At 37.7% G+C, this 10,803-nt stretch overlaps 1 protein-coding gene across 7 annotated transcripts in view; it reads right to left on the reverse strand.

Annotated features, from left to right (window-relative positions):
• The window catches only part of LOC145784615 (uncharacterized), a 141,492-nt gene that overhangs the window by 96,083 nt on the left and 34,606 nt on the right, over nucleotides 1-10,803 (reverse strand). The gene's annotated exons all lie outside the window — the stretch shown is intronic.

Consider the following 10,803-nt stretch of genomic DNA (forward strand, 5'->3'; position numbering starts at 1 on the left):
TTTCATTTTTTAAATACTACAGTATATATAATCATTTTTCATAAAAATAGTCATAAAATACTATAATCACAAATCACACAAAGTTACTAAAACAGATTTATAGCAAGGTCACCGATTACAAAAAATTCGATATCATTTGAACAGGAAAAAACAAGAAAGTAACTGCAGTACCATATACTCTTTTTTTATCTTTTTACATCATCTAGCTCCGTTAATACTTACCGGTAATCAATCAAAGTGCGACGTGAAGGTAAAATCAAAATTTGCCTTAACTTATCATAACAAGAGGCGCTTTTCATTGCTAAACTTAAAGCAAATCTAAAAAAAAAAAAAAGCAGCACATTCAAAAAGCGTAAAATTTCATCAGCATACAACTACAGCTACAACTACATTTTTCATTAACCATGCATATCTGGTTAATCAACCAAAGTTTGTTAATCATTATAGGTTCAGCAAAGAATTTTTCAACTTTGTAAGAAGAGTTGTAGATAGTGACTGAAGCTGGGTTACTAAAGTAACCTTGAAAACTGAACGGGGTAACTCAATTTCTAGTTTTATTTCATGCATCATGTATGTTACTTTTACTTTGTTAAGAATGTTTAATTTATACTTTAATTGCTTCGTTTGCACTATTGGTGAAGTGTTAACAATTACCTGATGATATCTGGATTAAATCGTAGTCCGTTTTTACGTTGTTTTTGCATTTTCAATTGTTCCCAATAAAACAGGGAATAAAACGAGTCAGAATTTCGTTCCGTAAGCTGATGAATATCTGAAGCTATTGGAGAATCCAATGCAACAATATCTTCCTTTCTGGATAACTTTTGTTTTATTCTTGCAATTCTAAACATGCATATTCGTTTTACAAAGATGTTATGCTGTTGATACTTTAAAAAGTAGAGCAAAATCATCACACAAACTAAACTCACTCTGATTTTTGTTTCCTAGCTGTCTGCAGAAGTCGACTCTTTGTTGCCCGTGTGGAAAATTTTTGCAAAGGTAAGTTGCCAATTTGAAAATTATAAGCTTCTCTTTGACGTTGCAATTTTGCATTCATCAAAATGCAAAATTTGCAATGTTTGCAAATACAGTATCACCATCAGAAACCACAATGATGACAGGACATGAAGGTGAACGGTAAGCATCAGTTTGAAGTAAAGAATCATCACACTCTCGAGTTGAAATCACATGACAAATAGCATTTTTGAAGTTAAAAGAAAATCCCTCCAAAACAAAAAGTAACTTTAGCAGTACATCTACAAGGGGTCTGCTACTATTCGGCGAGTCTAATTCGGCAAGAGCCCTTTTCGGCGAGTTCCCTATTCGGCAATTTTTTGAAATTTTTTTAAAATTATCGGGTACCGTAGCCTAATTAAATATTATTGCCGCTTTTACATCGTTTTAACGTCGCTAAATCGTTGAAATAAGACCTTAACCCCAACCCCTAAAACGGCAATGATAATTAGGCTACGGTAGGGGAGACCGGGGTATTATGAACCAGGCTATTTTCTGAAAAACTGTTGGAAACCCTGAGGTCTCATTTGCATATTTTAGTCACATGATCACCATGCTTTCTTTGGTACCATCATTTTTGGTCAACAATTCTTTGTTCTCAGTAGAACTGGAAAAATGTAGTTTTAGGGGTCAAAAGTAAATTCAGCTTTCCATTTTGGTAGGCCTGGCATGCTTAATGCAAGGACTGTAGAAATCTAGATTTTTATTCAGGGATAGGTTATAGTTATGAAATACTGCTGCAAACTGATTTTAAGCTTTATGTTGATTCAGTTTTGTTAGGCAATAACTTGAATAAGAACACTTTAGCCGGGGTATTATGAACCAGATGGTTCATAATACCCCGACTATAAAGTTCACTTAAGTTCAAATTTTAAGACCACACTGGTCAGTGGTCACTCAATTATTTAGTAATGCTATTGTATTATACTGAAGATATATATTACTGAGGATAAATCATACATAGTTATTAGCCCCTAAAAGATATATATATAATTATATATAGGCTATATAATATAACATTGTCAGCAAATATTTCACATTGTGTTGGTACTTTCAGGCTAAACTTTCAGGATGGTAAGAAAATACATTAAGAAAACTACGCGTGGTAATTTCTCAGCTGAGTCATTAACAGCTGCTCTTGATGCCATTAAAAAGGTGCGAAAGTGAGAGTAGCTGCAAGAGAACATGATATAAGCCACAGTACACTTTTGCGCTACATGAAGAAGGGGACGGATAAAGTGCAGAAACCCGGTGTAGATCCAGTTTTTAAAAAATTAGTTAACCACATCTTGGAATGTGCTAACACATTTCACGGCCTGTCATTGAAAAAGACCAGAGAATTAGCTTTTAAATATGCCATGGAGTTGAAAAAGACCAATATTCCAAAAAGCTGGCATGAAAACCAATGTGCAGGTGCGTGTAACAAAGTTTCTGTTGATTTTAATTTATAGTTACCGTTGATTTAAGTTTCTGGTACACCAACAAGTATTCAAACCATTATTTTATCATGGCCATTTTATTGTAGACTACTTGTCTTTTCATCATTATCTACAAAGACTGACTTTAAACCAAATTTTCTAGCGCATAAGCAATATGTGTAGGCTAATAACGCTAATAATGCTATAGTACAAGAGATTCTAAGCACTCTTATTATGATAAATTGTTTATGTGAAGACTGGGAGCAGGATTTTCGGAAACGGCATGAATCTCTCGAAATTAAGAAGCCCCGAACCAACCAGCATGGCGAGAGCGAAGGCCTTCAACAAGGAAAATGTTATGCTGTTTTTTAATTTGTATGAAAAGACATTACAAAAGCATCATATCATACCAGAGCGCATATTCAACTTGGACAAGACAGGTGTTACCACCGTCCAGAAACCAGGCAAAATTCTTGCCAGCAAGGGCAAAAAACAAGTTGAAACGATTGCCTCAGCTGAAAGAGGATCTTTGGTTACAGTTTGTAATGTACCGTAATAAGTGCATCAGGTCAAGCTCTTCCTCCTGCTTTTCTCTTTCCGAGGGTCAACTTCAAAGACACCATGTTAAAGGGTGCTCCCATTGGTTCATTGGGACTAGCAGTAAAATTAGGCTGGATGACTTCAGCACAATTTCCTCAAGTACTCGAGCACTTCATGAAGCACATGAATGTGTCTAAGGAGAACAGGGCAATGTTGTTGATGAATAATCACAGCAGTCATGTCTCAATAGCAGTGAAAGAGATGGCACGTGATTGTGGGCTAAGCATAGTAACATTTCCTCCACATTGCTCCCACAAGTTGCAGCCGCTTGACGTCTCTGTGTATGGCCCATTCAAAAAGTTTTATAATCAAGCAGCAACAAATTGGATGACATCAAATGTTGGTAAGGTGATCAGTATATATGATGTGGCTGAACTCACATCATACGCGTTCAACAAATCTATGACAATAAACAACATAATCAGTGGATTTAGAGCCACGGGCATATACCCATATGATCTTCACAGATTTTCTGAAGATGCATTTCTACCATCAGAAGTATTGAAGGGTAATACCGAACCAAAGACATTGCCAGAGGTTGATGCGTTCAAACTGCCACAAGCAACAATAAGTGATGGCCCCTGCCGTAAGAGAGCTGCTGGCCGAGTCCAGATTTTGACTGCAACTCCCGAGTCGGCTGCAAGCAGTTCTAGTCATTCTGGTGTGGCAATTGTCAAGCCACGTAAAAGAATATCCTTCTTTAAGAGAAGGAAGAGGCAGCCTGCTACAGAGGACTCTGAATCAACAGACGATGAGGATGAGCCGGTCCCACTGGATGATGACTCAGATGATGACCAACTTGAATCTCTTCACGAAACTGGCAGGCCTGAAGGCGAACAGCAGACTGAACAGCTTGAGGTGGGAAGCTTTGTTCTAGTGAAGTTTGAAGGCAAAAAGAGATCTGTATGCTATGTTGGACAAGTGCTTGCAAAAGAGGACACAGAGCTTCAGATAGATTTCTACCGCAAAAGTGAAAATTCACTATTCAAGAAGCCCCCATCTGGTGATGTGAAATATGTAGAAACTGGCCAAATCGAGCAGGTTCTCCCTTATCCCACCTACACAGGACAGACAGCCAGAACATTTGGCTCAATCCGATTTGAATGTCACTTCAACACTGAACATGAAGTTAACTGATCATGTGATTAAGTAAACTGAACATTAACCTATGTGCCTGAGTGAACTGTTGTGATTTCATAATCTGCATGTCTTTGAAAAACGTAAAAATAAATTATGCGTGCTTGCTTTCTATACCAGTGGTTTGTCATGAGTTGTTTGTCTGAATCCATTGCTAAGTTTGCATGCAAACCACAAAACCATCGTTGTTAGGAGACCAGTTGTGTAGATTACTACGCAAGTGAAGACTTGTTGACTGCATTGGAACTTCACAACTTAGGCTTTTCCTATTCAAATAATACAAACTGTCAGACTAGAAAGGCAAGAAGTTACTAAAAATCTTCTTAACTCCACTCTACAAATTTCGGGGTTGATAATCACTGCATTGAAGCATTTTATGGAAAGTTGTTAATATTGGTTCATAATGCCCTGGCAAGGTTCATAATAGAAGAAAAACTTTCTTTTTTCACTTTCAAAAACTTTCATTTTTCATGAAAAACTGCAATATTTCAAAATTTTGATAAGTTAGAGAATTGTACTTGTGATATGTTATAGACAATGTTAAAGACTATGCAACCTGAAAATTTCATAACTTTACATCAATTAGGGAGCAAAAGAGAGCATCCTAAATTTTTGTGGTTCATATTGCCCCGGTCTCCCCTACCCAATAATTTAAAAAAATTTCAAAAAATCGCCGAATAGGAAACTCGCCGAAAAGGGCTCTCGCTGAATCGGACTAGCCGAATTGGGCTGGCCAAATCGGACTTGCCGAAACGGGCCATTCCGTTTACAAGTATATTAATTTAGCTAGGTTAGGTTCGCTTAGCTTGTCTCGAATTTTAGGCTCACATTATGCTTACAACCGGTAAATAATCAAGCCTTTCTGCAATTTCACATAACAATGTCATAAAAACACCACAGTAATGCAACTGTGGTGAGTGGTGACCCACTGACCCTCCATGCAAACACAGACAAGCTAAAAACTGTAAACTAGAAAGTAATTTTCATTAACAACCTTGAGAAATGATACACATTGAATAAAAACACAATTAGCAATTTGTACAGTATCGCAGCAAACAAACCTGAACATGTGAGAAAGAAGAGATAACACTCTTTGTAAAAAAGTCTTGATTGTGCAAGTGCGGATATCTGGCATGTCAACTGCAGCAATCGAACATTTAAATCCATGATAAAACAACTTGTATGAAAAATTGGCTGTAATAACTAATTCCAATATGGAAGAAACATCAGTTTTATAGCGAGCAACAATCTAAAATAAAGTTGCATTAAAGTTAATGCTGGCTAACAGACTAACTTTAAAAAAGTTGTTGGTAAAATGAAGGTTTGAACAAATCTTTTCACAAAAGATTTTGGTTATCTTTTTTTACCACCAACTCATACGGGGGTCATTCTTTTTTAGATCATCCAGGCCAGTGTTTCTCAACCTTTTTTGGCCCAACGCCCCCTTCATGAACTGGCAAAATTTTACCGCCCCCCAACAAAAACAATTAATTACGAAAAGAGAATATAAAACAATAAATACTATTAATACTACAAAAAGTGCTCAATGGCAAGCAAAAAGCCAAGCAGAGTGAATTACATCAAATATAGGTTAGTTACCAGTCTCTAAAAGCCTTACAGCCTGTTTTACACTAAAAGGGGATCATCAGTAGGTCCTTATTCAAATAGAATTCTATTTCTATTAGAATAAGGACCTTTTGATGATCTCCCTTTTAGGGTGAAACAGGCTATAAGGGTTTTAGAGACGAGTAACTATATTTGATGAAAAGCAACTACTGTATAGCCTATATTTGCGAGCATAAAAACAGTATCCTATAGGCCTACTGGTAGTCAATGTGAATCTTGGGCTTGGTGAGAAAGTGCCAGTTTCTTCACATCCGGTGTAAAGTCAGTGAGAAACATTCGAAGATCACCTCTTATGGATATGTCAAGTGGGTTTCGCTGTTTGGTATGTAGCAGAACATCACAGCTGAATCCCTTTTTCCACCAAGGTATGAGGGAGGAAATGCTACCACGAAGATACGAGCTCTTTTACGAAATCTTTACGCTGGGCGGTAGATGGGTTAAACCAGAATGCCCCTAATAATCAAAACGCCTCCCTTAAGCCGAGGTAACCATACCGCCCCCCTGCAAAATCAAAACGCCCCCCGGGGGGCGGTACCGCCCCCGTTGAGAACCACTGATCCAGGCCATGTAACCCACCATCTCAGATTTTAATGAAACTTTGCACAATTATAGAGAAAGTTGTACTGAGCAAAATGAAACCAATTTTACCGAAATCGGTTCAGTACATCTGAAGTTATGCGCATTTAAAAATGGTCTATTTTGGAATCACTCAAGCGTGAAAATTTACCCAAATTTTAATGTGGAGAGTTTGATGTTGTGTAAATCAGCAACATTTTAAGCTATGACCTTCAGATTTGGTGAAGATACACTTGAAAATGATTGTCAACCTCTTGCAAAGTGTTGAAACTCTGGGCCACGCATGAATGATTTTGTCATTGTTTTAGTTATGGTGCATTTTTGAAACCAATCAACCATGACGTGTTTTTGCGATGTTGTGCCGAACAAAGCGATACATCAATATTATCAAATAAGGTATCAAATGAAAGGTCTTGACCACCTCTTTCTGTTGGTAAAATAAAATATGTGTGTATTTGTGTCTATTTTGTTCAAATAAGCAAAAGATTAAGAGTTGTTGTTTTTCATATATTTTTATTGAAAATAACACTTGAAGTTCATCATTTGAACATACCCAAGTAATTGGCAAATAATCATGCATATAGTGTGCGCTTATTAGCCTATGCATGAAGTAATCTCCATTTTGTTGAAATGATACTGATAGATTGTTGTGAAAATTGATATTGTCCTCTCTAGTTGTTGCAAGATTAGGACTATCAATAACACACAGCACATATTCGTTTGGAATCCAACATTTATCCTGGTGTTTAGGCCAAGTAAATGAATTTGAAGGCCCATGTGGTTGCATAAAATTGATCAAAATGTCTCCATTGTTTTTATCTGCCTGTAGAATGACAACAACATACCATTTTTCATCATAGGTAGCAGCAACATAGTCACCCTGTTTAGGCACTGGACTTGAATCAACAACCATGCTGCAATTGAGAGACAGAGGATGAAAACTACTGGTGTAGGAAAAATTTATGACATTGCTGATTCGTTTCTCCGGTCTGAAAAAATGAAATCCTCTTGTACCTTTGATTGTGGTAGCAGATTTGAAGCGATTTTCCAAACTTTTACGAGCTAATTCAATATCCCCTTTTTGAATTTTTAAACAGTGAATATTTGGCAGTTTTTCTTCACACTCATCATCATCATAATCCATCGTCGATTTGTTCCCCACTAGTGGGGGTGGCCTATTGTTTCCTCGCAGCAATTGTTTTAATCCCTTTTCTCCATTTCACCCTGTCCCTTGCATCTTCCTCCTTCAGTCCGACTTTTTTTAAATTCATCCTTCACTTGTTGTTTCCCATTCCTCTTGGACGACCGCGTTTCCTCTTCCCATCCATCTTTAGATCTAGTGCCTTTCTAAGAAAACTTCCTTCCTCCCTTCTTATCACATGTCCATACCATCTTACTGCATTTTCCCTTGCCAGTTGGTCTATGGTCTCTCTCATCTCTAGCATATGCATAATCATATCACCTAACGGTCCAATTTGATGTTGAAGAGGTCTTCGCTTACTTTCCATGGCAGTTGAACGTTTTACTGTACCCCCAATCCCATCACAAGGTGACTTGCCATGAGAAGTTGCAAAGAAGGACCATGATGTTTTGGTGCCGAAATCTTGAGTATGCATGCACTTACACAAGTTATAAAAAATTTTGCAATTTTTATACTGTGCAGCACAGCCACCAGAGAAATATTCCACTGTCTGTAGGTTAGGAATATTGCTGTTCAAAACTTTGATGATTTGAAGTTGCATCATCTGGCATACCAGTTGCATTGGTGTTACAAGAAGAAGCAGTATCAGCCATATCTTCTTCTGGAACCTTTAACATTTCTTGAAAGTTTACGCGGCAAGCGGCGCGGCTTTGTGATTTTAACCTTCTACGCGGCGCGGCAAAAAAGTCGAAAGCGGCCGTGTACGCTGCGCGACCTGCATCACTAATAGCCACTACTGTAATTGCAGCTACTGTTATTATATTAAATGACCAATTAGGCTGATTCATTGAACAAGCATTGCATTTCAAAAGTGTATTTTCAGCAAAAATATATGAAAAGCAATAACTCTTAATCTTTTGCTTATTTGAACAAGATAGACACAAATACACACATATTTTATTTTATCAACAGAAAGAGGTGGTCAAGACCTTTCATTTGATACCTTATTTGATAATATTGATGTATCGCTTTGTTCGGCACAACATCGCAAAAACACGTCATGGTTGATTGATTTCAAAAATGCACCCTAACTAAAACAATGACAGAATCATTCATGCGTGGCCCAGAGTTTCGAAACTTCGCAAGAGGTTGACAACCATCTTCAAGTGTATCTTCACCAAATCTGAAGGTCATAGCTAAATTACCGAGGTCCGGTGATTGTTTAATAAACCTAATACCACAACCACTAAAATCGTGTATAAAAGTATGCATCCCCCAATGTTCAAAATTGTCTAAAATTTGATAAAATTTTGATTTATCCCCCCCAATCCTCAACTAACTTCGGCACCACTGCGCTGGCGCACACACTCCGCATTACGTTGGAGCGGGCGCATTGTTTTGCAGCGCTTTGCGTAACATTGGATTAGCAAGGTAAATAAAAGGCGGCAAGAAAAAGCAAAATAATCGTTTTTGGGTATCTTGCCAAAAAATGAAATATCAAGTTACGCATACAAAATGTCAGAATATTAACTTTTCAAACTTATAGACAAGTGATTTTTCTACACCCTAGAGCAGTTAACTTGCGAAAAAAGGTTAAAAAGCAAAGGGTTAACACACGTTGCTCAAGCGCACACCCCGAAAGTCGAACCAGTGCCGCTTGATCTTGAAGCTCTTCGTTCTCGAAGCCACGTGCTAACCAGCAACTGAGCTATCGGGGCGTACAAAACCAAATTCAAATCACATTGCACCCTCAGTCAACCAACCGTGGCTCACTCACAGAGTATTTTATCATCTCCTCCCGCTCAACCTTTGAAAACAAGACTACTGCTCCCTCTCTTCCCTTTAAATGCCGAGCTAAGCCCCGTCTCAACCACTTTACATGTCGAGCTAGACCCTAGCCTAGAATTGAATAAATCATCGACGTCGCCTTTTCATGTACCGTACGCTTACACCTTCCTGCCCCACGTCTACATCTTTATAAACCTTCACCTGACTTATTGAAACCACCAAAATTTTCCAGAATCGAAAAATTGTCAAACCTTCATATCGAAACAAACACTCATATCATACTGCCTCTCTTCCCTTTACATGTCGAGCTAAACCCTAGCCTAGAATCGGACAAACCATCAACGTCGCCTCTTGATGTACCGTACGCTTACACCTTCCTGCCCCACGTCTACATCTTTACAAACCTTCACCTGACTTATTGAAACCACCAAAATTTTCCAGTGAAGCCCTCATACCGAAAAGTTCCTCACTAACTTTTTTCAATCACAGCTTCGAGTTCACAAGTAAGCTATCTCTAAATGCCCATTGTCAGGGTTACCAGATCCAGTTTTACGGATTACTGTTTGGGCAGTCATTGGTAGGTTAGGAGTAAGATTACCGTCCGACAACCCTCTTAAACAGGGGTGTCAAACTCAAATGCACCTAGAGAAAAAACTGAAAAATCAAAACAAGTCGAGGGCCAGACTATGAAAAAAAGACAGTGAAAAAGCGCCAAATTTACACATTAGGCCTACAAGTCTTTTGGTGGAATGTTTAACTCAATCCTTCAACTGAAGAAAAAAAAATTCGCGACTACGACACAAAACTACCTAAACTCCGCCGAAATTATGCAAAAATAAAATCAGAACACTGTGTGCTAGTGTGACTAAAAAAATTAATATGAAAGGTCAGTAGGTGAGTTTTCGACATAATTTTAGGTTCAAGTGTCAAATTCCCTAGCATTCAAGCACTTTTTAGCATATTGATTAATCGCCAAAAGGAATTAATTTAGCTAAATTAGTTAAAATTCGCCAAACCATAAATATGAAGCCAAACGTCTTCAAAAATCATCAGATTTCTGGATTTTGGCGATAAATTCGTCAATATTGCAACCTCGGAATCTATCCACAATGTCCTTTGATCGAGTATTACGTAAACGATATTGTTGTCTTCCAACATGCACTGGGCCAGCATGGAAGGCCATGGTCCAACACTCCCCAAAAAGGGGAAGGCTTACGTTCTGCAGTGGGCTTTCACAGGATGAAATTGTTGTCTTAATTAACTTGATGAAACATATTGAGAATTTTGGCTGGAGCAAATATGCTCTGTACAGTACTTACAATTTGTGAAAAGATGCTATGTTACAAACTAAACATTTATTAAGTTTTAAAAGCGTATAACTTCCTTATTGTTTATTTTAGTTATGTAAGTTTATTATTGATTAAAACTTGAAGTTTTTTATGATGCAGCATATCGGAGTGCCAGATTTAAAAGGAATTTAATACCATCCTGCGGCTAAAAAGT

The sequence above is a fragment of the Aplidium turbinatum genome, chromosome 1, assembly GCF_918807975.1.
Source record: "Aplidium turbinatum chromosome 1, kaAplTurb1.1, whole genome shotgun sequence".
Taxonomy (NCBI): Eukaryota; Metazoa; Chordata; class Ascidiacea; order Aplousobranchia; family Polyclinidae; genus Aplidium; species Aplidium turbinatum.